Source organism: Canis lupus, chromosome 23, assembly GCF_003254725.2.
Source record: "Canis lupus dingo isolate Sandy chromosome 23, ASM325472v2, whole genome shotgun sequence".
Taxonomy (NCBI): domain Eukaryota; kingdom Metazoa; phylum Chordata; class Mammalia; order Carnivora; family Canidae; genus Canis; species Canis lupus.
The window spans coordinates 33359407-33385955 of NC_064265.1; the positions used below are offsets into that span (position 1 = coordinate 33359407).

A 26549-nucleotide genomic window follows, 5' to 3' on the forward strand; every position below is an offset into this window, starting at 1 on the left:
GATATAACACCATAGCCATTGGTTCAGTACCTATACAGCATCCTAGGAGACCAACAGAGTGACTGTGTAGCGGGATTTTTAGTATAACATTCCATCATTTTGTTAGTCTGACAGTTTCCTGGTAATGGTAATGTGATATGTGGTAGGATCCCTGTGGATGCCGTGATCGAATGCTTCACCATTAAATAAGTAGATCTTTTGGTTTGGGGTGATGTTGAGATGGATTTTGATAGAGCAAGCATTTTGAAGCTATTGGATGATGGGCTGGGCAGAGGTATTATAAATGTTGAAGGACATTTTGGACAGAGAATGCAGCCCCATTTAAATAAGTATAAATTCTGCCACCTTCCAGAATGTAAGAGTCCCAATCCCATCATGCCACCCCTTCAGCTCTATGATAAATTGCTATTGGTGTTCTGCAGTGATCCTAATCCTGCTATAATTTAGTTATAGTAAGACTTTTTAAATTATATTTTTCAAAAGTAAGTTGATGTTTTTGATGACAGGGGATTTGATAAAGTTCAAAACAGGAGTTTTGTAGATAGATTTTCCTGAATTATCTGGGTGGATTATATGGTTAACTATATTCCATTTATAAGGAATTCAAGAAAAGGCAAACTATAGTGACAGAAAGCCCATGAGTAGTTGCCAGGTGGGAAGAGAATTGACTTTAAAGGGTCACAAGAGAACTTTTTTGGGATGATAAAAATGTTTTAGAGCTTGATTCTGGTACAGGTTACACAATTTTATACATTTACCAATACTCATTAAACTCTATACTTTAAACCAGTATAGATTACATCTCACAATTTAAGGTAAAAAGAAGATTTAATGTACTTGTTTGTTAACCTTTTCCATATTAGTTTAATTTTTCCTTTATAGTTAATAAATTTTGATTTCTAGGTTTGAGAACCTTGTTTTCCCTTTTTTTTTTTTTTTTTTTAATTTTTATTTATTTATGATAGTCACAGAGAGAGAGAGAGAGAGGCAGAGACACAGGCAGAGGGAGAAGCAGGCTCCATGCACCGGGAGCCTGACGTGGGATTCGATCCCGGGTCTCCAGGATCGCGCCCTGGGCCAAAGGCAGGCGCCAAACCGCTGCGCCACCCAGGGATCCCCCTTGTTTTCCCTTCTCTGGGATTTTTTTTTCCCCCGATTTTCCCATTTTATTAATTTCTGTTCTATATTTCTCTTATTGTCTTGAAATATACACAGGATTTATTTTAATCAGGTAGAATAAGACACAGAATGGAAATGACTGGTCCGAAGGAAAAGATTTTACTCACAGTTCCACTGGGGTAGCACAAAGGTTGAGGGAGCAGAAGGAGCAAGGGGAAGGCATGTCCAGAGCCTTTATTGTGGTTAAGTGGAAAGGAATTGATGAGTCAGGATAGGCAAACCTGAGCAAGTTTGGATAGTTTGAATAATTTGTAGTTCTGGGTGATAGAGGTGGTCTTTAGTTTTCTAGTACCTGGCCCCAGGTGAGTTAGAGCAATGGGCATACCTGTATGGTATGTGAAAAATTTTGAAAGGAGGTGTTGGTTAGGGGATATAGGCTTTGGATAGGTTGATTATTGTACATCAGAGTTGTGCTTTCAGGCAAGTTGTTTGCCATATCTAGGAATTAGGTAATCCTGGGAAGGACAGACCCTCCCTGCGTCCAAAGAGCCCTGCCATGTCAGATCATTATAAATACAGAAAAAAATTTAAAAACATGATTAATACACTTATGCTTTCTTTTGGTTTACTTAGTTCTTTTCTATTTTTTTTCTTTGTTTCTTTCTTTTTTAAAAATTTTATCTATTTATTTGTCAGAGAGAGAACATAAGCAGGGGGAGCAGTATGCAGAGGGATCATGACCTGAGCCAAAGGCAAACACCTGACTGAGATACCGAGGTGCCATTTTTTTCTAGTTTCTTGATTAGAAATGTTAATTAAGGGGTGCTTGGTGGCTCAGTTGGCTAAGGGTCTGATCTGTCTCTTGATTTTGGCTCAGGTCATGATCTTAGGTTGTAAGGTCGAGCCCTGTGTCAGACTCATGGGGAGTCGCTTGAGATTCTCTCCTTCCTCTATAGCCCCCCAAACCCTCCCTGCAATCATATGTTCATGCTCTCTCTCTTCCTTTCAAATAAATAAATAAATCTTTAAAAAATTGTATTAGTTAAGCATATTCGTTCTTACTGTTTAGTTATAAGTGTAACAAGGTTATAATTTGAGCTTAACTCCACATTTTCATAGTATTAGTACTTTTATTGTCACTCAGTTCTTTACAATTTTTTCTGTGATTTTCTTTTTTGTTTGTTTAGGAATCCACTTTTAAGTTTTTAAACATTTAAAAATGTTTTATTGGTGATTTCAGCATTAAATTGTGGAGAGTGCAGTATTAGGTATAAGTTCTTTGAAATTATTTTGTGTCTTTGTGACTCTTAATACGTTATCAATTTTTGAAAATGTTCCAAGTGTACTTGAAAATAATTATTTTTTTTTTGCTTGTTTGTTGGAAAGTTCTTTATGTAACTGTCATATTAAGCTTATTAATTTTGCTGGTCAAGTATTCATATCCTTATTTATGTTTTGACTTCTTGATCTATCAGCTTTTTTTTTTCCTTAAGATTTTATTTATTCATTCAGAAGATTTTTTTTTAATTAAGGCAGGTGCCAAACCGCTGCGCCACCCAGGGATCCCCTCATTCAGAAGAAATACACAGAGAAAGGTAGAGACATAGGCAAAGGGAGAAGCAGGCTCCCTGCAGGGAGCCCAATGTGGGACTTGATCCTGGGACTCTGGGAACATGCCTGGAGCCAAAGGCAGATGGTCAACCACTGAGCCATCCAGGCATCTCGATCTATCTATCTGTTTTTAATATAGCTTAATTAGAGACTCATGTAGTGGTTGAAGTTTAATTTTTTAATTTTTTTCTTGTAGTTTTAGGGATTGTATTGAATCTGTAGATTGCTTTGGATGGTATTGCATCATAACATCCATAACAGTTTTAAGTCTTCCAGACTATAAGCATGGGATGTTTTTCCAATTAGTTATGCCTTCTTTTCTTTTCTTTTTTCTTTTCTTTTCTTTTCTTTTCTTTTCTTTTCTTTTCTTTTCTTTCCTTTTCTTTTCTTTCTTTTCCTTTCTTTCTTTCTTTCTTTCTTTCTTTCTTTCTTTCTTTCTTTCTTTCTTTCTTTCTCTTTTTTTTGAGATTGGTTGGTTGGTTTTTAGGTTGGTTTTAGGTTCATAGCAACATTGAGGGGAAGATATTCTCTCATTATTAAGGTTCCCCACCAAGGGAAAAGAAATGTGTGGGAAAGATCAGAAAGGGAGACATAACGTAAAGACTGCTAACTCTGGGAAACCAACTAGGGGTGCTAGAAGGGGAGGAGGGTGGGGGGTGGGAGTGATTGGGTGATGGGCACTGGGGGTTATTCTGTATGTTGGTAAATTGAACACCAATTAAAAAAAAGAAAAAAAAAAAAGGTTCCCCACCAGAGTGGTACATTTGTAACAATTGATGAACCTGTGTTAACACATCATAATACTCAAAAGTCCATAGTTTACATTATGGTTCATTCTTGGTATTGTATACTCATGACTTTATTTTAGCAATGCTTTGTAGTTTTCATTGTACAAATCTTTCCCTTCCTTAATTAAGGTTATTCCTAAGTATTTTATCCTTTCTGATGCTCTTGTAAACAAATAAGTGGTTTAATTAATCTCTTTTTCAGATTGTTCATTGACAGTGTTTTTTTTTTAAGATTATTTATTTATGATAGAGAGAGAGAGAGAGGCAGAGACACAGGAGGAGGGAGAAGCAGCCTGATGGGGGACTCCATCCCATGACTCCAGGATCGCGCCCTGGGCCAAAGGCAGGCGTCAAACCGCTGAGCCACCCAGGGATCCCTGACAGTGTTTACTTACATTGTTAGTGTTAGAAATACAATTGATTTTTGTGTGTTGATTTTATATCTGCTACTTTTGCCGAATTTACATCAGCTTAACTTTGCTTCTATACAGCTCCATTCTCAACCTCTTAACAGAAAAACTTTGTTCCTAAACAGCTCCATTCTCATTCTCTTTCAGTTATTGATGTCACAGAAATACATCTTTAAATATTTATGTTTTCAAACACCTAGACTAATAATTATGTTTTTTTAAAGGTTTTATTTATTTATTTATTTATTTGAGAGAGCAAATGTGCATGTTGAGTGTGGTGGGGAGGGAGCAGAGGGGGAGGGCTGAACGTGGAGCCTGATGCAGAGCTTTATCTCATAACCTTGAGATCATGACCTGAGCTAAAATCAAGAGTCAGATGCTCAACCGACTAAGCCACCCAAGTGCCCCAGTAATTGATTTTTTTTTGTTAGTCTCCTACATTGTATAGAAAGCAAAATGTAGAATTACAGACTCCAGTTACAGTAATTGTAGCTTTATACCAGTCATTTTTAAAAGTTGTTTATTAGTGTCTTAAGTCATATAGAAAACACAAAATAGTCACAAACTGAATTTTCAGTTATTCCATCTTTTATAATTCCTCATGTATTTACCTGTATGGAGATCTATATTTCTTAATATGACTGAATTATTGCCTAGTATCCTTTCATTTCAACTCAGGAAGTACTTCCTTTACATTTTTTGTAGGGCAGGTCTAGAGGTAACAAACTTCCTCTAATTTTGTTTATCTGGGAATGTCTTAATCTCTTCTCTCACTTTTTAAGGACAGTTTTCTTGAACATTGGATTTTAGTGGATAGTTTCTTCTTTCAGTATTTTGAATATGTCAACCTACAGTTGACCCTTGAACAACATGGTTTTGAACTATGTGGGTCAACTTATATGCAGGTTTTTTTGTAGTATAGTACTATAAGTATATTTTCTCTTCCTTATGATTTTTTTTTTTTTTTTTTAAAGAAAAGGAGAGTAGGGGGAAGAGCAGAGCAAGGAGAGAGAAGTATAAGCTGGGCTTGGAACCTGACACAGGGTTCAGTCTTGCAAGCCTAATATGACCTAAGCCAAAATCAAGAGTCAGACATTTAACAGACTGAGGCACCCAGGCACCCCCCCTTATGATTTTCTTAATAACATTTTCTTTCATCTAGTTTACTTTAAGAATACAGTCTATAATACATGTAATATACAACATATGTGTTAACGGTTTATGTTATCAGTAAGGCTTCTGATCAGCAATAGACTATTAGTTGTTAAGTTTAGGGGAATCAGAAGTTATACATGGGTTTTTGACTGTGTAGGGGTCAGGACCCCAATTCCTGTGTTGTTCAAGGGTCAACTGGATTGTCTTCTGTCCAAAGGACTGTCTTTGTCCATTCAAAATGCTGTGTTTGATGAAAACTGGATGTTTTAATCTAATAATGTGGTATATCTGAAAATCAGATCGTCCCTCTTTCCCAAGGTTTGCTGGGGTTTTGTTCTTATTGTCGTAGGCTGTCTCTGTGCTAGGAATCCCTTTAAGGCATAAACAAGCTTTTCTCTGATCTTCACTAAGCTTGCTTCTTTTTCTGGATATGTGTGGTGATTTTCTTTTCTTTCTTTTTCTTTCTTTTCTTTTCTTTTCTTTTCTTTTCTTTTCTTTTCTTTTCTTTTCTTTTCTTTTCTTTTCTTTTCCTTTCTCCTTCCTTCCTTCCTTCCTTCCTTCCTTCCTTCCTTCCTTCCTTCCTTCCTTCCTTCCTTCCTTCCTTCCTTCCTTCCTTCCTTTCTTTCGATTTTATTTATTCATGAGAGACGCAGAGAGAGAGAGGCAGGGAGAGGGAGGAACAGGCTCCACCCAGGGAGCCTGATGTGGGGACTCAATCCCGGGGTCTCCAAGATCACGCCCTGGGCTCAAGGTGGCGCTAAACCGCTGAGCCACACAGGCTGCCGTGACTTAACTATTTTAGAACTCTGGAGTCCACTCCTAGGCTTGAAACTTCCAGAGGAAGTCTTGGACTGTAAATTTTGTTTAATTTCAGCTCTTAGCAATGGCTACACATCTTCCACTCCCCAGGAACATGCCAGGCAGTTATGCATTAGTTAGAAGAGCAGCCTGCAACAGCTAAAGAGAGCAATAAATATCCTGTCATCCAAATATCAGGGATCTATGTTCTGACACCTGAATGATGCGTCTGATCACTGAGGTGCTGACAAGGAGGAAGGCAGTCATTGGTGTGTCTGCACACACACATACAGACTCCAATTATGTAAGCTCCTCTCCCTCAGGCTGAGGAAAATCTAAATGGCTGGTGCCTTTTTTAACTTTCTCCTTTTGGGAGCTAGACATTAAAGAATTAGTAATAAGGGAATTAAGAGAATCACCACCTGGGGATCCCTGGGTGGCTCAGTGGTTTGGCGTCTGCCTTCGGCCCATGGCGTGATCCTAGAGTCCTGGGATTGAGTCCCACATCGGGCTCCCTGCATAGAGCCTGCTTTCTACTCTACCATCTTCCCAGGATCTTCTTGTAACTTTACAAAAGAAAGTTTCATTATAGTTTGAAGAGTCTAATCTTTTTCTCCTTGTTTTCCAGATTATACCTCAAAGCAAATACATTCAAGACCTTTTACTTAATTTTTAAGTTAGATAGCAAACACTTAAAGGGGGAATTTTAATTTTTTTGTTTTTCCCTAAGAAGAAAACTAAATGCTTCCAATTAGAAGAGCATGACACTGGAAACAGAGCCCTTAAGGAGGCAGATGCCTTCAGTACTACTAAGGTAGTGGAGATACATGGATTCATTTGAGTCCTATGAGGTAGGTGAAAAAGGTTATGACTTAAGATTTGGGGATTGACAGGGTAGGGATTAATTAATCCAGATAACTGTTTACTAAATTATAGAACACAGAAGCAGAAACTCCATAGGGAAATGTAGTTCACTGTGAGGTGTGCCTATGGGGTAAAGAGAGTATTTTACTATTTATTTTTTTTAATTATTATTAAGATTTTATTTGTTCATGAGAGACACACAGAGAGAGAGAGATTGAGAGAGAGAGAGGCAGAGACACAGGCAGAGAGAGAAGCAGGTTCCATGCAGGGAGCCTGATATGGGACTCGACCCCAGGTCTCCAGGATCAGGCCCTGGGCTGAAGGCAGCACTAAACTGCTGAGCCACCCGGGCTGCCCAGTAGAGTATTTTAGAAAGCAGTTTCATACCTAGGAATTTTAAGTAGTGGCATACTGGTTCCCTGTAACTCTCCTAGGTCCTTTTGCATACATAAGCCAAAAAATTATAGGAGGTACAATAACATGAAGGGCATGAGGGGGAATTAGAATTAAGCACAGCAGTTAATGTGAAAATACTCAAATGTTATGATTAATTGCATATTAAATATGTCTGGAAGTTCAGGTTACCACAAGTTTAGTGTATGTTAGAATATGGTTGCTAAATATGATGATACAGTCTAAAACCTTACTTATACTGTATAGCATGGGGAAATGATAGTTCTGCTATCCCTCGTGCTGTGTGTTTTCTTTTGCAAATATGTACAACTTGGAGCAACTCGTGGGAGCAACTCCTGGGTCTCCAGGATCATGCCCTGGGCCGAAGGCAGGCGCCAAACTGCTGAGCCACACAGGGATCCCTTTATCCAGATAATTTAAGGAGAAATTTAGTTAATAGTTTTGATTGTAGTTTTGATATAACTCAATAGACTTTTTTGATACAATCTGATTCAGGTCTCTTTTTATAAATAAGAAAATGGAGTTTGAGGGAAGTTAATATGACATTTCCTGACTCATGGTTACTGAGTGGTAAGGCAGTTTAATGGTAACCCCAGTTTGTCATACATTTTATTTATAGGAGCAGTGAAACGGGGCTTGGACTAGAGTGAGGCCAGCAAGTTGTCTAAGGTACAAAATTGAAAGAAGCAGTCACTCTTAGATGCAGATCCTGCACTTGCAAGACCTTATTTATCAGAGTAATAATTTGAACATGTTTTAAAATGTCAAATAATTTTAGAAGGTACCTCCCAGTCCTGTGGATTTAGGATAGTCTGAGGAAGCTAGATGGAGTGATGATGGTAGAAGAGAATTACCCCTTGAGACCTAGCCCTCTTTATGTGGTAATTTGACAGTTTGCAGCAGAACAGTGTGGAGTGTTGTGTCCTCAGGTAGAGAGGTCCCTGTACTTTTCTCTTGAATCAGATCTTAGAGGCTGTAGTTTCCTCCATGCTTTTAAAGTTGTTTTCACCCACAACTCCTTGGGCGTTCTCTCAACTTGGCCTGGTAAGTTTGAGAATATAGACATTCCTTTTTTATAGTTCACATAGCCAAATACGAAAGCATTTTAGAGGTAATAGTAACAAAGATGTAGGAGATTAACCCAAATCTTCTACTTTTACTGTCGTGGCTTCTTTTCTCTAGTTTCTGACTTCCATTTTGTTTTTGAGGGTGCAATCACCTAGTTGAGCTCTATTCCCCTTAAGTAAAGGACATGTTTGTTTATGAGGGTCTTTTCTCCCACCACTTGATGGTGAGGCAATCTAGGCTGAATAAAATCCCTGCTTCCATGTCTCAGGAAGATACTTTGTATTTCCCAGAAACTCAGTGGATGACACGAGTATGCAAGCTGTTCTCTAAATATTAGTGGTTCCCTTTTTGGCATTACCCTATGTGAGGACAATAAAACCAGAAAGTGCAGCCTTTGTCTTAGAATGAATGGGTATAAAGTTGTCATGCTGCTTCTCTGGATCTATCCTTTTTATACCCGGTATCTAGTTTGCATCCTCTGGACCATTATATTATTTGTTTTTTAGGCCTTTGGAGTTCAAGGCAGGCCATTTGTTCTTATACTACATCTTAAAATAGGTGAATTCGGGCAGCCCCGGTGGCGCAGCGGTTTAGCGCTGCCTGCAGCCCGGGGTGTGATCCTGGAGCCACAGGATCGAGTTCTGCGTTGGGCTCTCTGCGTGAAGCCTGCTTCTCCCTCTGCCTGTCTCTGCCTCTCTCTCTCTCTCTCTGTCTCTATGAATAAATAAATAAAATCTTAAAATAAAATAGGTGAATTCTTGGAGCCAAGAGTTTATAAAGTGAAAAGATGGGTGGTTTTATTGGCTCAGAGATAGCTAAACATATATAAATAGTAGCAGTACATTGGATCTAGTTTATAGATGCAGTTGGCATAGTTTATGATGCAGAATAAGTTTAATATAAGTCAGCATTACAGTTGGAGTAATTAACAATAAATAGTACTTTTAGTAATAATTAGCAAGAAATAGAACTTTTCCCAATAGACTGTAAGCTGTGTTTCAGGACAGATTTAGCTTTGTAAGCTGGATAGCTCCTACTGTGCCGCACATGTAGTAGGGCCCAAAGATAAATAATGAACAAGTTGAAAACTTGGTTAAATCAGTGATTTGGTTGTTAATAAGCTCCACATAGTGTTCAGTGTTAGCTTTCATTTAAACCTATTCCAGGGTGTTTACAACACACACACACACAGAGTTGTTAAATTTGGGAATATCTATACTTGCTGGTATAACTTCCTTAATCTTCATTTTTTATTCTTTTATTATTATTATTTTAATATATTATAATTGCATTTTTCTTATGTCTGAAGTCTCTCTTACAGAATTTTCATTTTCTTTTAAATTTGATACCCTAGGGGCATCTGGCTGATACAGTTGGAAGAGCATGAGACTCTTGATCTCAGGATTGTGGGTTGGAGCCCCATGTTGGGTATAGAGATTACTTAAATAAATTTAAAATATATATATTTGATACTCTGTCAGGTACCTGTTATCATATAATGACTCTATTTGTTTATTTTAACAGAAAAGTAATTTTGGTTTATGAAATAAAATAGGGATAGATTCTGGATTGAGGAATAATTAGATTTGGAGGCTTGAAAAATGGAATCTAATCTCTCTGCAACTCTCACTTTCATTGTCAGGTTCTATACTGTTATATTTACTCTGCTTTCAGGCTTAAGTCTGTTGGGAAAAGCTAAAGTACCTTCCCAGTAACTCCTGTTGACATCCCAGGAGTCTTTCTGAATGAACAACTTAGGTTTTAAGCCCATTCTTCACTAGTCACAGCAATTAAGGAAATTTAATATTCTGATTGGCTAGGCATGAATTGCATATACTACCCCTGAGTTGTTGGAACTCCATCTAGAGTGTCAAAATAGAATTGGGAACGGGGATGGAGAGGATAGTTTCTGAGAAAGAAGTTGAGATACTGTTATGAAAAGAGAAAAAATGGATGCTGATACAGCTTAAAAGTCAGCTAGCTATTCATCATTTTGATTGACTTAATTTTAATTTTTAAGGAATCAGTGAGGTTTTCTAAATTTTTTAAATTATCAAAGTAATATATGAATGTAGATTAAAGTGTCAGTGCTAAAAGACCTAATTACAAAAATACCAGTCTTGCTCTCCTTTTTCTACCAGAAGTAATCACTTTCAACTTTTTAAGCTGTTGCTTCTGAAACAGCTCAAAGAAGTTGAAAGTGATTACTTCTTGAGACAAACAGGAGGAAAAGGGGGGAGGAGAACAAAGGACTATTACTTCTGTTAGAGGCCTTACAGCACTATTTGACATTTTAAACTATGCTCATGTATTACTTTGATGAATAAAAAAACATAAAATTGTTAGCATTATCTCCTGATTCATTAATTTTAAACATCTGTTAATTTTCTGTTAAGGTAAACGAGGGTATATATGTATGTATGTATGTATTTATTAAGTAATCTCTGCACCCAACGTGGGTCTTGAATTTCCAACCCTGAGATTAAGAGTCACATACTCTACCTACTGAGCCAACCAGGTGCCCCCATTTATTTTTTTCATCTATATTTCTTAGCCCCATTGTTTTGAAAAACTGTATATTCATATTCAGCATTTTCATCATTATGATTATATATTCATTGTTTATAGCTGTCCCAACCTCCTATGATTAAATTGTCTTTCTTGTGTAATTTATTTTTTCTGAAATTTTTAAGAAATTTATATGGTTCACATTTAAAATTTTGTTCATTGTCTTTGAATTTATAGTTAAGCCTTCCCACCCTCTCCAATAGGTCTATAAAATACATATTTGTATATAATTGTTCACATAGTCCTATCTGTCAGATAATCTTACCAATTTTTTTTTCTGGAATCTTACTCCAATTTGGACTGTTAAATTTTAATCTTCTGATCCTAATTTACTTTTGCTAGCATTCGGGAAATTCCTTTTGCCTTTCTTCATTGGTTTTCGAACTTCCTACATCCTTCCTGGATCTTTTTTCTTGCTTTACTCTAGTTTTTCTGGAACATATCCTCTGATTGTTTCTTAAATCAGAGTGAATTGGAATTAAATTTTTTGAAAATGCCCAAAAATGATGATTCTTCTTTTATACTTAATTTTAATTGGTAGTTTGGCTGTATTGGGGAGTTATTGTCTAAAGTGTAATAGAATTTCAGTTTTGCAAAATGAAAATTGTTCTTGAGATGGGTAGTGGTAGTGGCTGTACAGCATCATGAACGTATTTAAACTGGACATTTAAAAATGGTTCATTTGGTAAGTTTTATGTGTATTGTATTATTAGCTAGGGCTGCCATAACAAAGTATCACGGATTGGGTGGCTTAAACAACAGAAATTTATTGTCTAAAAATTCTGGTTGCTGGAGTCTAAGATCAAGTTGTCTTCAGGGTTGGTTTCTTCTGAGGGCTTCTCTCTTTGACTTGTAGATGGTTGTCTTCTTCCAGTGTCTCCATATGGTCTTCCCACAGAGTATGTCTGTGTTCTGATCAACTTGTCTTATAAAATGATCCCAGTCATACTGGATTAGCCCTAATGACCTTATTTTACCTAATTACCTCTATAAAGACCTCTATCTCCAAATTATAGTCACATTATAAGGTACTAGAGGATAGGAGGTGAGTATCTGAATTTTGGAGGAGAAAAAAAAAATCAGTCCATCACATGTATTGTACCACAGTTTAAAAAATATACGTTAAAAACATGATTATAGTCAATTTTCAAGCCATTTATGTTTAATTGCCATGTAATACACTAAGGGTTAAATCAGTTAATGTGTTTACATTTGTTATATTAATTATGACATTAAATTCTTATGTTTTTTTTTATGTAGTTGGTAGTTTATACCATAATTGCTCATTTAGCAATTTTAGCAAGGTTATTACACTCCTTTTACATTAGTGGTAACATAATGGCCTCTTTATATAAAATGTAATATTCTTCACATTATAGAATGGTGATATGTTCTTAAGGTGATCTTGGTACAGCTTATTGTAAATCAAAGTAATAAGTAAAATTTTGTGATACCTGACAAAATCATATAAGGAGTAATGCCTTGTATGTATGTAAGGCATTAATTAAATAAGTTATTGAAAAGTAGAATTACAGATGATATTTTAAAAAAGATTTATGTATTTATTTTAGAGGGGAGAGGGGCAGAGGGAGAAAGAATCCAGAAGCAGACTTCTTGCTGAGCGGGGAGCCTTAAAAGGGGCTGCATCCAGGACCCTGATAGGACCTGAACTGACATCAAGAGCCAGCCACTTTTAACCAACTCTGCCCCTACAGTTGATATTTTTTGAGAGCATGTTTTCCTTGATATGCCTTTCTTTACTCTCAGGCCTTAGCTCTGTGTCTTCCTAGTCTTTAATAACTACTCAGTAAACATTTGTCAAATGAATGAATTTTGATATGCACCGGACTTTTGCTTGTATTGTATTTTGTGTTTGCTTATATTGGGGATATTTTCAAAGTGCTATTTCCAAAAGTAAATAGAATAAGATGGCATTTTATTTGACTTATTCTTTAAAAAAGGGGGGGGGGGTTGATTTTTTAAGGAGTCTTTATTTCAGACTAGCCTATAATTTTTATTTTTCCCATGATGGGATTCTTACCCATGTTTCATTCTAAGAGTGTTTAACAATCAAAATTACTTGACAAGATAGTAGGGTTTAAAAATAGAGTAAAATCATCTTATGAATTGTTTTGTCTTTTTTTCATTACTTATAGCACATTGAAATTAGTTATTTGGGGATTTTTTTCCCCCTTCATTGTTTACCGAAAGATCTGTAGCCCAACCAAACTTCCGGAGTTAGTCACTTGGGTATTGTCACTCTGCTGATTTTTATCAGAAACAGGAAATTGTCAAGTTATGTGTTAAACTATAAGAGAATCTAAAATTGCATTTGTATTAGCATGAGAGATTTCTCTTTAGAATTTTTTTCACTAGCTGGTTCCTTACTTTTTCCTCAGAATATAACAACAGGCTTGCCAAAAATGGTCATATTTATCATGGCCTATATACATACAAAGGGACATGAACTGTACCTTTCCTCATAGTTTACATATCATACACAGTATCATTTGGTAAAATGATTTGACAAACTTAGTGTCATTTAATATATAGATATACCCAATGAATTTGTAAAAGGTTGGGGAAGAATAGGTGTTTTTTAGGTGTTTGGCCTGATGTTATTATTTCTCTATTTAGATTAACAGTTCTCTAGAGCTCTTAAAATACCTTTTAAAGAGTCTACAAGACCAGACTATTTTCATTATACTGAGATATTAATTTCCATTGTCACTCTGGAGTTTCCAGAGGCTATATGAATGCAATGATACTTTATAATAAGATGTCAGTATTTGAAGATCTGTAAAACTTAGTGAACGTATATTGCATGATGATACAAAACCATACGTGAGTAAACACAGGTCCATTTAAAGTGTAAGATTGAGCGGTGAATATTTTCTGCTATATATTTTAGTTTACATTCAGTAAGATTGACACTTTTTGGAGTGTGATTGAGATTTGACGCAGTTATGTAATCTCTACCACAGTCTTAATTCAGAACAATTCTTTACCCCTTCATGCTTTGTAGTCCAGAATGTCATACATAACTTTTTGAGTCTGGTTCAGTGAGATCATCATATATGGTTAATGTATGTCTGACTTTATAAGAAGCTGCTAAACTGTTACGCTTAGTAACTATATAAAACAGTAGCTTTACTGTTTTGCATCCCCACAAGCAATATATGATTTCCTGTTGCTTTGCATCCTCACTGGCACCTAGTACTGTTTGTGTTTCCTTCTCTCTCTTTTCTCCTTTACCTCTTTCCCTTCCTTTCCTTGTCCTTTTTCATTACTACCTCCCTTATCTTTTTGAGCCATTTAGTTTGCTGTGTTGTGATATCATTTTGTGGCTTTAATTTGCATTTCTCTAATGACTTATGATATTGAAGATCTTCACATATGCTTATATATCGTCATTGTACAGTATGCCCTCTTTCCAAAAGTTCATGTTATGCCACTTAAGACCCACATTAGTACAGTAATGGCCTTTTTTTTTGTAAAAGTGAAAATCCTTTTCAGATTTCTTTTGGTTGGTGAAAGCAGGTACTAATGTAGATCTTTAGTAAAAGCAAAATGATGAGACTTGAACTTTCAGAAAGCAGGAGATATACTTCATTTTATGTAATTTTGGCTTCTGAAAGGTTTCATAGGAATGCTCTACTCTCAGATAGTGGGAGAAACTTCTATCTTCTATCTTCTTTGGTGAAGTATCTGTTCAAGTATTTGACCTTTTAAAAATGTTAAATATTTAAATATTTTTGTTCTGGGACTTATCTGGGTGCAACCTGAGGCATTCTCCCTATGCCATTGGCTCTACTGGCCTGGCCTCCACAGCTTTGGGCTGGGATTCTTCTAGCTTGAAACCCAGGTGATGGCCTCTTTTGAAATGGGGGAGGCAGCGTTTTAATAATCACTGAGTCACCTTTTAGGTCCTTCTTCCCTTGTCTTGAGGAATATCTTACATTTGCAGTGGAATAATTCTATGGTTATATCCTATAAAATCTAAGAAGGCTTGAAAATCTTTCTTCATTCCTTCTTGCCTTTTTCTCGTTCTAACTGGCTGCTTCCTGCTGGAGTGGCTGATTGAATCTGATTTTCACACCCATACTAATCTCTATCAAAGGATCCCTTTCCCCTTAGAACACTCGTAGTGTTCTGTTCTGAATGTGTTTTCTTGCTTTCTCTCTCTCTCTCTCTTTTTTTTTTTTTTGCGCTACAGCAGGCTGAGAATTTTCTGCCTTTTAAATTAATTTCCCCTTTTAACAGTTCCATCTTTAAGGTATTTTTCTTTTTCTTTTCTTTTTTTTTAAGATTTTATTTATTTATTCATGAGAGACACAGATAGAGAGAGAGGCAGAAACACAGGCAGAGGGAGAAGCAGGCTCCAGGCGGGGAGCCCGATGTGGGACTCGATCCCCGGATTCCAGGATCACACCCTGGGCCGAAGGCAGGCCAAACCGCTGAGCCACTCAGGGATCCCAAGGTATTTTTCTTTCCGTGTTTACTATAAGCATTCAAGAGAATCCAAGCCACAGTTTCAACACTTTGCTTAGAAATGGTCTCAGATAGATAGCCAGTTTCATCTTCACGAGTTCTACCCTTCCATGAAACATTAGGACGTGACTATGGTTCAGCCAAGTGTCTTGTCATAACAAGGATCACCTTTCTTTCTGTTTCCAATAACATGTACCTCATTTCTGTCTGAGGCGTCATCAGCTTGGGTTTTATTGTTGTTAAAAAAACAAAATTCAACTGAGTAAATTTAAAGATCTTACTGGCTTATTTGACAACTCATGAACTGGACAGCATCTCATCTAGCAGATAGAAAGGAGCTCCAAAGAGCTATACAGAATTAAAAGCTTTTATAGGCAGGGGCAGGAAAAGGAAGTTTGTAGCAAAGAGTGGATTATTTCAGATACAATCAACTTCCGATGGAGGACAGATGGGGTCTGTTGGATGTATTACCTCACTGGTGCTGACCAGGTAATTCCAGATGGACTGGTTAAAGGTTACATTTCTGGGAGAGCCTGAAACTGCAATTATGTCAGGTATTGAGTCTTAGTCTTAATTTTTTTTGACGTGGTGCTTAGCATGAGCAACTCCAATTTGGGCCTGATGTCTCTTTCTTAACGCTCTGTATTTTAGCCAACATTCTGTTCATGACCACTTAGGATCGAAACTGGGGCATCCAGTGGCTCAGTTGGTTAAGCATCTGACTGTGGCTCAGATCCTGATCCTGATCCTAAGATTGAGCCCCACATCAGGCTCTGTGCTCAGCAAGGAGTCTGCTTTTCCCATTCCCTCTACCCCTCCATGACTCGTGCATGCAGGTGTGTGTGTGCACTCTCTCTCTAAAATAAATAAAATAAAATAATAAAATAAAATAAAATAAAATAAATAAAATATAAAATAAAATATAAATAAAAAAATAAAAAAATAAATAAATAAAATAAAATAAAATAAGGATTTAGGCTTTGCTTACAGCTCTCCCCTTCTGAGCCTTCAGAAGAATTTGACCTTAACAGTCTATTCATGGAAATGTAGAATTTTTCTGGCATGCACCCTAAGGTTCTACCCATTATCCATTTGAAAGCCACTCCCACATTTTTAGATATCTGTCAGAAACACAGCCTCCATTCTTGGTACCAATTTTCTGTCTTATTGTTTGGGCTGCTAAAACAAAATAGCACAGGCTGGGTGGCTTATAAACAGCAGAAACTTATTTCTCACAGGTCTGGAAGATGGAAGTCTGAGATCAGGGTGCCAGCATGGTCAGGTGAGTCCCTCCCTCCTCCATGTGCAGGCTTCTTGTATCTTCACATGGTAGAAGGGGCTAGGGATCTCTGTGGGATTTCTTTAATGAAAGTACTAATCCCATTCGTGAGAATTCCATCCTTAGGGCCTAATGAGCTCCCAAAGGCCCTACTTATAATAATTATGGTGGTTAAGATTTCAACATTAGTTTTGAGGAGACATAAACATTCAGACCATAGCAATAGTATTCTCTTGTTTTTATGTTTTGTGTTTCTTTCATTTCAGTAATTTGTCTTTTTAGTTATTCTTGCTAGAGAGTTATCAATTTTCTTGATCTTTTCAGAGAACCATCTTTTGGCTTCAGTGGTTTTTTTCTAATTTTTTTTTTAGTCTCACTGATTTCTGGTCTTTATTATGTCCTTTTTGTTTCCTTTGGGCTTGATGTGCTATTCTTCTAGTTCCTTATGGCAGAAGCTTACATTATTAGTAGTGTTTATTATTATTATTATTATTATTACTACTACTACTACTACTACTACTACTACTACTACTACTATTATTTTGGAGTCCAACATGGGGCTTGAACTCATGACCCTGAGATCAAGACCTGAACTGAGGTCACTGGCTGGCTCAGTGAGTGTCTGCCTTTGGCTCAGGTTGTGATTCTGGAGTCCTGGGAATGAGACCTGCATTGAGTTCCTCACAAGGAGCTCTGCCTAGGTCTCTGTGTATCTCATGAATAAATAAATAAAATCTTAAAAAGAAAAGAGAGAGACCTGAACTGAAATCAGGAGTCAGATGCTTGACTGACTGAATGACCCAGGTGCCTAGAAACTTACATTATTTTTGATTTGGGACTTGTTTTCTAACATTTTATTAATGGCAATTAATACCATGAATTTCCTTATAATAAAATACTACTTTAGGTGCATCTAACAAATTTTTATATGTTGTGTTTTCATTTTTACTTAGTTCAAAATATTTTCTAATTTCCCTCTTTGATATATGAGTTGTTTAGAAGTGTATTGTCTAATTTCCAAATACTTAGAGATTTTCTAGTTATCTTTCTAATACTCCTAGTTTAAGTCTGTCATGGTCAGAGATCATATGCTGTGCAGTATCAGTTCTTTCACATTTATTAACGTTTATTTTATGGTCCAGAATGTGATCTGTCTTGAATATTACACGTGCACTTGAAAAAGATGTCTATGCTGCTTTAGAATGTAATGTTGTATAAAGGTCAATTAGATTCATTCAGTTGGTTGATGATATTTAAATCTTCGATTTTTTTGATGCTTTTCTGCCTGTTTTATGGATTACTGAAAGTAGTTGCAATTTTCAAGAATAATGGATTTATTTACTTCTTTTCCATTCTAATCACTTTTGCTTAATGTATTTTACAACTCTATTATATATATATATTTTTTAAATTGTGATTTTGATGAATTAACCTTTTTCTCATTATCTTGTGTCTCTCTACCCAGCAGTTTTCCTTGTTCAGAAATCTACTTTCTTAGGCATTTATATAGCAACTCCAGCTTTCTTTTGATTCCTGTTTGCATGATCCTTTCCTTTTATGCCATCTATCATTATATTCAAAATGGTTATCTGATAACACTTGAATCTTGTTTTTTAATTTCATCTGATCACCTCTGTCTTTTAATTAGTTTAAGGCCACTTATTTAATGTAATTACTGATGTATTTGAGCTTAATTATGTGTTATCTATTTCTTGTGGGTTTTTTTTTGTTCCTCTGTTTTTTTCTTCTTTTGGATTATTAGAGTACTTTTTAGTATCCATTTTATTGTATGTACTAGTTTTTGGTTGTATTTCTTTGTCCTATTTTTTTAGTGATGGCCTTAAAGATTATAATGCACTTTATATACTAATTTTTCAAAGTATATCTAGAATTTATATTTTACCACTTAAAATAGAACATAAAACCTTACAATCATATAGGTCCCATTGCCCTCCCCACTTTATATAATTGTCATATGAATTATACATATGTGAAACCCCTGTGTTAGTATTATATTCCCTTTCAAAAGCTATGCGTGTTTTAAAGAGTTTAAGAGATGGAAAAAATATTACTGTATTCACCCAGATATATACCATTTTTTTGTTCTTCCTTCATTGCTGAAATTTCATGTTTTCCTCTGATAATTTCTTTTAGCCTTAAGACCTTTGATTACATTTCTATTAGAGGCCATCTGCTGGCAACAAAATAGCTTTAGTTTTTTCTTCACCTGAGAATGTCTTTTTTTCATTTCATTACTAAAGGATATTTTCACTGAGTATAGAATTCTGTGTTGTTGGTTGCTTGCTTTCAGCATTTTTAAGATGTGGGTCCTGTTTTCTGGTGAGAAATTCTTAGTCATTCAAATTGTCTCCTATATCAGGTTTTCTCAATCTTAGCACATTGGATTGGATAATTTGTTACTGTGGACGGCTGTCCTATTTATTGTAGGATGTTTAGCATATTCCTGCCCTCTCCTAGTAGCACCATTCTGTCCCCCTCTTTCCAGTTGTGACAATAAAAAGTGACTTCAGACATTGTTAAATATCCCCTTGGATATGAAATAATCCCCAATTAAGAACCACTGCCACATATGTAATTTGTCATTCTTTTGTGGCTTTCAAGATTTTCTTTTTAGTGGTCAGATTATGATGTACCTGGACATGGTCTGAGTTTATCCTATTTGGAGTTTGTCTTAGTTTTTTGAATCTATAAATTTAAGTCCTTTGCATACTTTTAGAAAATTTCCACCTTTTCTTCAAGTATTTTTTTCTGCACCATTACCTTTTCTTTCGGGACTCCAAAGAACGAATAGTAGTTCTTTTGATGTTGTCTCATTAGTCCTTGAAGCCCTGTTCCTTTTCAAAATATTTTCCCTACTCTGTTCTTCAGCTTGGATAATTTGTATTGATCTGTCTTCAGGTTCACCTTATCTTTCCTCTATTGTAGTGTGCTGAATAGCAACATCCAAAAAGATGTAAATATTTCTTAATCCCTGGAATTTATGAACATTACCTCACATGGCAAAAGGTGTGATTAATGGTGGTAAGGATTTTGAGAGGTTGAATTTATACTAGATTATCTGATGAGCCCCAAATTCAGTGATATGTGGCTTTATGAGGCAGGGGAAGATTTAATAGAAGAGGAAGAAGAGGCATGACCACAGAGGCAGAGTGATGTAGCCACAAGCAATGCTGACAGCCACCAGAAGCTGGACAAGGTAAAGTGTACTTTCTCCTCTAGAGTCTTCAGAGATAGTTTATATAGCCCTGTCAACACCTTTATTTCAGAATCCTTGATTGAGTCCTTGATTAATATCTGGATCTATGACAGAATTAATTTTTATTATTTTAAATCACCTGGTTTGTGGTAATTTGTCACAGCAGCCATAGGAAATTAATGCATCTATCATCTTGATTCTGCTACTCAGCCTCTCCAATGAAGTTTTTATTTCAAATATTGTGATTTTTTTAGTTATAAAATTTCCATTTGATCCTATTTAATAACTACTCCTTCTCAGATGAGATCTTTCTGTTTCTTTTGAGAGTGTTCACATTTACCTTATGGAGCATGGTCATAACAGCTGCTTTTAAGTCTTAATAATTCCAACATTTGGGTCATTTCTTGGTTGGCACCTATTGGTTATCTTTTTCTTTGACCTTTTGACCAGATTTTCCTACTTTGTATTTTGAATAATTTTAGATTGTATACTGGATATTTTAAGTATTATTTTGTGAGGCTTTGGATCCTGTTAAAATTTCTAAGAGAATTTTTATTTTGCTGTTGTTTTAGCACACATCAATCTGATTAGAGTCAAACCCATCTTTTTGCTTTTTGTGGGTAGTAGTGCCAGCATCAGTTTAATTTTCTAGATCTTTGCTGTACTGTTTGAGTCTTTGTGCTATCTCTAACAGTCAGGGATGGTCTGGAACTTGGGTGATATTTTGCTGTTATCACTTGGGTGATAGCTATTATGTACTTAAGTTTTCAATGCCTTTTTAATTGGTCTACCTGACTAGGCCATCTGGATTTGTAATTGATACTTACCCAGAGGAGAAGCAAACATCTTTATGACAAGAGGCCCTTACCCTCCTACAGGGACTGAGAGCAAGAATGAGTTGTATCTCACTGAAAGTTTACATTTTATTGATTGATTGATAGGTGGATCGATGGGAGTGTGTGTGTACAGGGCAGGCAGAGAGAGAGAAGGAATCCCAAGAAGGTTCCATCCACATCCAGCACGGAGCGTAGTTTGGGGCTTGATCCTACGACCCTGAGATCATGACCTGAGCTGAAACCAACAGTTGGACGCCTAACCAACTGAGCCACATAGGTGCCACATTGAATGTTTACATTTTAAAGAGATGGCTCTCTGTTCTGAGAAAACACTTCGAGGTGGTTGAAGATTTATATTTTAAAGGTGCAGTGGAAATATTTATAATTGCAAGCTTTCTAAAGTAACTAAGAGGGGCCTCTCGTCACCAACTTCAGGTAGAACACATAGTAAATTCTTGCAATATCAAGCTTCCTCATGCAGGAACTTTTAGGGGATGGAACTGTCATCCTTGGGATGTGGCCTTAAGCCATTAGAAATGACTAGTGTTGGGCAGCCCCGGTGGCTTAGCAATTTAGCGCCACCTTCAGCCCAGGGCGTGATCCTGGAGACCCGGGATCGATTCCCATGTCAGGCTCCCAGCATGGAGCCTGCTTCTCCCTCTGCCTGTGTCTCTGCCTCTCTCTCTTTGTATGTATGTCTCTCATGAATAAATAAAACCTTTAAAAAAAATGAAATGACTAGTGTTTTTTTAAGTCTTTTAGTGTGAGAGCATGGACAAAATCATTGATGTTAAGAGTCTGCAGTTTTTATAGGCCAAGATTGAGGCCTAGTCAAGAAGAGGACTCAGAAGAGCTTGACTAGTCAAGAAGAGAGTCTTTGTTATAGATTGCCTTCATCAGCTCTCTTCTCATGAGAGTTTTCCTCATATTTACCTATCCTCAGCAATCCCTTCCTGGTTCCTTTTACCAGAAAGGTTGGCTTCTCTTATTATGAGTTTTAGTCTTTCATGTTGTTACTCAGTTCTGGATATGGCTGTGCTTGACTTAAGGGTGAAGTGGTGAGATAGTGGGTATTTCCCCCATATTCTTTGCACCAGCTGGTTACTTTTTCTCTTCCTTTACCTGGAGGGATAGGTTTTCCCTTGGGGTCTTATTGTGTGTGCCATAGCCACCATTGTGGCAGTGGTGCAGATCCACAACTGAGGCTGGCCTTGAGACAGCACTGGGAGAGGGGGAAAAAAGAAGAAATAAAGCCTCAGAGATTTAACCCACAGTCTTCTGGCTTTCAAGAACCTTTCCACCCGTCCTTTTTGGCCAAATGAGCTTCTCTTGAGTTTTTTCCTGATGCACCCGTTATGGCACCCGTTATGTTTCCTGTTGTGCCTACCTTTGGGTCAAAGCCAGAAAATAAAGCAGAAGGGGGGGTGGGAACCAAAAGGAAATTTATTGTTGATGTATTGTTTTTTTTTTTTCAGATTGATTTCCCTTTGTAGTCTGCCTGATATTATTTTTCAGAGTCAGGAACTGATTCTTTGTATTTTTTTCTGGAGATTTTAGTTGTAATTAGTTGGAGAGAGAAGCTGCTTATACCCATTTTCCCTGGAATTAAAAATATTTAGGCCGATGAATTTTAATATAACTGAGTGTAGTTTCAGATTCCACATAACAAACGAGTATTTAAGAAACTCTACCACTTGTCAAGTTTTAGTGTAGTACCAATAAAGAATATCCACAAATATCTGTGAAGACTCTTAAAAGTACTCTTCTTTTTCCAACTACATATCTGTGTAACACCAAGTTTTCTTTTCAACCAGAACAGTATGTTGCGGTACATTAAAAGCAGAAACAGAAGAGTCTATTAAGTCAGACATTAAAAAGATTCGCAAAAATATAAAATAACACCACTCTTTTCACTGATATTTTTGTTTGGGAAATATTTTTTTTAAAGATTTTATTTATTTATACATGAGAGACACAGAGAGAGGCAGAGAGAGAGAGGCAGAGACCGGGGAAGCAGGCTCCATGCAAGGAGCTTGATATGGGACTCTATCCCAGGACTCCGGGATCACGGCCCAAGCCCGAAGCAGACGCTCAACCACTGAACCATCCAGGCGTTGCGTCTCAAGGAAACGAGAATTTTCATTAAAATGTTCTGTATTAAGATGCCTAGGTGGCTCAGCGGTTGAGCATCTGCCTTTGGCTCAGGGCATGATCCTGGAGTCCCAGGATCTAGTTGCATGTCATACTCCCTGCATGGAGTCTCTCATGAATAAATAAATAAAATCTTAAAAAAAAATGTTCTGTATTGGATTAAGTACCATATTTAGTTGAATTTAAAAATAACATTTTCTCACTTTTAATTCCCAATGTGGTAAATTTTGATCGATGCAATCAACATAAACAAAACCATTTTGAGTCTTCATTAATTTTAAGTATGTAAAGGGGTTTTGAGACTAAATAGTTTAAGAATTGCTAATTTAGTAGGTAGTTGGTTTCCATGCATTTATAACTTTATACTCTCATTTTCTGGTCTTTACAAGGCAGCATGGTACTACACATTGTTAGAGGTTGGAGTTGAGGGTACTGGCTGGCTGATGAACTCAGTGTAGGTATTGTGCTACATGAGAGACAAGACTTTAATACCACAGGAGTCTCTGGCCCAATGAGTGGAGTTTGATGGTAATTCTTGCTACAAGTATTTAAAGGGGGGGGGCAACGTGGGAATCAAAAGTACATCAACTTGTACAGTTATCATGATGAGCACTGAGTAATGTATAGAACTGTTGAATCACTATATTGTATACCTGAAACTAATGTAACGCTATCTACTGGAATTAAAATTTTTTAAAAAGTGTATGAACCTTGAGGAGGTCAAAAGAACATGCATTTGTCTTCCAGTTTCCACCACTTATTTTCTAAAGGTTAAAAGCCATTTAACTTCTTTGTATCCTGTTTTGTAAAGTGAGGATTATACTTCAAAGGATTATTGTAAGGGAAATGTTAGGTTAAATACCTGACTTATCTACATTCGATAAACATTCCTTGGTGTAGAGTTACATATTTTTAACAACTCCCAACCTTTGTGAAAGGGTATAAAAACCTCTGATTGTAAGCCAGTAGGTGTTCTCCAATTTAGTCTACTGATCCCTTTCTAATAATAAAGAATGATCATTTATTGCAGATCTCTAGAATAGTAAATTCTGTATTGTCTGTAGTGACATTGAAGTAATTGAGTTCTTTAATGTCAATTTAGTCCTATTCTTGTAACAACCAGATCAGGAAAGTCCAGGAGTATGATCAGCAAATGTGTATATATAGGTCTAGTTTGGGAATGAGATTGGAGGTGAAGTTGAAAAACAAAATGAGATCAGGAAATTAACCCAGGAAGAAAAGGCAAGCAGGATGTGAGTACTATAAACAGTGACTGATGTCAGTTCCAGGGTCCATGATAATTTGTATTATCAGAGCAAGGCAGGCAATCAGTGGGGATCAAAATAGGCAGTTGAGATTCTATCAAGGAAAGCCGATACTTGATGTCAGGCAGGAATTGGACACTGGTTAGTAAAGGCTCCTGGGTTCAAGTGCCATGTATATGGACACAGACCAAAGGACAGGAACCCAGTTCCTGAAAGTAAGAGTAGGGGCCTAGAAGATCCAAGTATAAATATCATGAATGTAGTTGGAAACATGGAGCTGAACCTTTTTTATTTTTTTAAGATTTTATTTATTTATTCACGACACAGAGAGAGAGAGAGAGAGAGAGAGGCAGAGACACAGGCAGAGGGAGAAGCAGGCTCCATGCAGGGAATCCAACGTGGGACTCGATCCCTGGTCCCCAGGATCATGCCCTAGGCTGAAGGTAGCACCAAACCGCTGAACCACCAGGGCTGCCCTGAGCTGAAGCTTTTGTAGGAGAATATAGAATGTTAAGTGACCAGCTTTACAACCAGGCCTCTTGGCTGGATCAAAGAAGAGTGGAGTCATACCATATTCAGTAATATAATTTGAACTAAATTTGGCTAAAAGAGATCAAGAGGGAAATGTTTCAACCCATCTTCTCTTAGTTTTGCTTCAGAGTAGGCATGAGATCAGAGTAAGCACGAAATAGGAAACATTACTTTGTTTTCTCATTTGGCCTCAGTTGCTGTCCCTCTTGTAGTGAAAGCAGGTCCTATCACTATTTCTTGTGTTTAAAGATAGTTTTCCCTATTATCTGGACTCTAAAATCACATTAGCTCTTTTATCTGCTACTTAACTGAAGAAATGGTCATCAAAGGAAAGTTAACTTATTAGTGTTTTTTTGTTTTATTTTTGTATGTTTTTGTTTCTTGTGCGTTTTTTCTTTATATTCTAATTGTTTAGGTTTTAGTCGTGATTCTACAATAAAACAGATTTACTTTATACCCTTATTTCTCGTTTCTTTTTCTTCATACTTTCTCCATGTTTCCTCACCCCTACTTTGTGTTTTGGCTGCCAATTCCTATTGTTCTGTAGCTTTCAGTTTTTTCTTTTTATGGTACACTTTTAAAAAATAGAGTAGGGACGCCTGGGTGGCTCAGCAGTGGTTAAACGTCTGCCTCTGGCTCAGGGCGTGATCCTGGGGTCCTGGGATTGAGTCCCACATCAGGCTCCCGGTGTGGAGCCTGCTTCTCCCTTTGCCTATGCTTTTGCCTCTCTCTCTCTCTGTGTCTCTCATGAATAAATAAATAAAATCTTTAAAAAATAATAGAGTAATATGTAATTATTTGTAAAATATTCAAAGCATACATATCTGTGGAGTATGAACCAATAAGCTTTACCAATCTTCCCATTCACTTAGGCCATCGCTTTTATAATTTGATGTATATCCTCCTAGAACTTTTTAATACATGTACAAACATATATAATGGGAGTTTTTAAAAAAATAGAATTATAATCCTATTGTTTTGGAATTTGCATTTTTGCTTAATATTTATTGACCATTTTACCCTGCCACTCTTGGTGTACATTTTATTCCTTATTTTTCACAGTTAATAGCAATGCCATAGCAAACATTCTTATGACTTTGGATACTTGCATTACTTTTTTCTTGTGTGTAGATTGCTGACTCAAAGAAATATGCACTTAAAATTTTGGCAAGTGTTGTCAAATTCTTCAAAAATTTTATTTTTAAAAAATGTTTGTTTGTTTGTTTATTTATTTATTTATTTATTTATTTGTTTATTTGGGGCTGGGGCATGAGTGGAAGAAGAGGAAGAGTCAGACTTCTCACTGAGCAGGAAGCCCATGTGGAGCTCCATCCCAGGACCCTGGGGTCATGATGCTCAACCAACTGAGCCACCCCCATTGCCCCTTCTTAAAAACTTTTATACCTAAAATATAATAACCAAGTTAAAAAGACCCATGACTGGAAACAATTTATATCAAAGACAAAGGGCAAATATTCCTACTATATAAAGTGTTTCTAAAAATTGGAAAAGAAAAAAAAGCTATACCTTGAGAAAATGGGCAAAAGATGTAAACAAGTAGTCCACACAGAAAAACAAAAGTAAATCCTTTAAATTTGGGAAAAGTTGCTTAATTTCACTGTAATGGAGAAATATAAATAAAAACTGCTTGAAATGCCCCTCACTTTTTTTTTTTTTTGTAAGATTTTATTTATCCATTCGTGAGAGACACAGAGAGGCAGAGACACAGGCAGAGAGAGAAGCAGTCTTCCCACAGGGAGCCCGATGTGGGACTTGATCCTGGGACCCCGGTACCACACCCTGAGATGAAGGCAGACATTCAACCACTGAGCCACCCAGGTGTCCCTGAAATGCCATTTCTTACCTATCTGGCAAAAAATCCAAAATCCACAGTTTGTTGGTGATACTGTGAGGAAATAATCACTCCCATAGATTGTGGAGAATACAAAAGGAAAAAGAACCTATGGTGGGGCAGCCCCGGTGG

At 36.7% G+C, this 26549-nt stretch overlaps 1 protein-coding gene and 1 pseudogene across 9 annotated transcripts in view; both read left to right on the forward strand.

Annotated features, from left to right (window-relative positions):
* The window catches only part of NCK1 (NCK adaptor protein 1), a 76349-nt gene that overhangs the window by 17700 nt on the left and 32100 nt on the right, over window positions 1-26549 (forward strand). Inside the window, exon 2 of one of the 9 annotated variants that reach the window (XM_049099677.1) lies at window positions 19684-19782. The exons of 5 other annotated variants lie outside the window; for them this stretch is intronic. The gene's annotated coding sequence lies outside the window, so the exon portion shown is untranslated. Of the gene's footprint in view, window positions 1-6614; window positions 6733-16524; window positions 16569-19683; window positions 19783-26549 lie in introns of those variants that run through there. 3 more of the 9 variants (XM_049099678.1, XM_049099679.1, XM_025449076.3) reach the window with 3 other exon arrangements.
* Window positions 23169-23315, forward strand: LOC112661252 (small nucleolar RNA SNORA62/SNORA6 family; annotated as a pseudogene).